Raw genomic sequence first — 1,044 nt, forward strand, 5'->3', positions numbered from 1 at the left:
AAGAAAGGGAATTCTATCTTCCTCTCATATCTAACTTAGAATGCTGAGTAGGTGTAAAAAAGCTTTTTAGTAGTACATTTGGTTACAGATTCTTCTTACCTCTCACCAAAACCCTCTGCACTCCCATGCACTGGGAGCTCTTAAGAAAACAGAAGAGAGCAAATAACAGAGCCTTGGGTGGGAACAAGAAGGTTTTCCAAGCTTTCTCCTGTGTAACCCTTCCTGGTTTCCTTTTCCCTTCAGAATAGTAAGTGAGATTGAAAGTACATTCTGCTAATAGGTGCTCAAGTCAGAAAGGCAAATAAGAACTAGGTGGGCCTGGGTTAACCAGAATCTTATATAATGAAACCATACAATGAAAGGGAAAAATCTGTGCTATTCTTCACTCTGTCTCCTATGCATCACACATAGAAAATATCCAAGTCTATGGCCTTGCCACCCTGAGCAAGTCCGATCTCGTCTGATCTTGGAAGCTAAGCAAGGTCAGGCCTGGTTAGTACTTGATGGGAGACCACCTAAGAAGACCAGGTGCCATAGGCATAAAAAATAAAAATAAAAATATAAGGGATTGTAAGCTGACCAGATCCTTGCAATCTGCGAGGTCAACCAAAGCATTTTTCTCCAATAAAAAAATTTTTAGAGCTAGGTCTGTTCTAGGCTGTATGGAATGGTGATCTTAGAACGTCTTATGTTATTAATCCTATGTCACCAGGGTAAGAGACTGGATAGGGTTTTGGTGAGAGGAGAGGAGAAATGTTACCCACAACAACGTGCATGTTACCAAAATTTCTCGAATTATAAGTTCTTAGAAATACTGCAATAATCAAAAGGAGACTAAATAAGGTGTGACGTCAGTAAGAGAGAACTTCCTGATACCCAGAAGATTTGAGCTATAACTGTCAATGGGCAAGGAGGGGCCACTACGCTCCTTAGTATTTACAAACTAAGGACAAATGCCTTTACAGTTAAACATTCTCCTTTATATACCATACTTTATGTGTAAAAATCATGTGGGACTAATTCATTAAAACCAGTGTGTCAAAA

General features: G+C 39.4%; 1 pseudogene; it reads left to right on the forward strand.

Moving 5' to 3' along the window:
• Positions 1 to 422: 422 nt before the first annotated feature.
• LOC118607627 lies at positions 423 to 540 on the forward strand (annotated as a pseudogene).
• The last annotated feature ends 504 nt before the right edge of the window (positions 541 to 1,044 follow it).

This window comes from Rousettus aegyptiacus, unplaced genomic scaffold (genome assembly GCF_014176215.1).
Source record: "Rousettus aegyptiacus isolate mRouAeg1 unplaced genomic scaffold, mRouAeg1.p scaffold_m13_p_8, whole genome shotgun sequence".
NCBI lineage: Eukaryota > Metazoa > Chordata > Mammalia > Chiroptera > Pteropodidae > Rousettus > Rousettus aegyptiacus.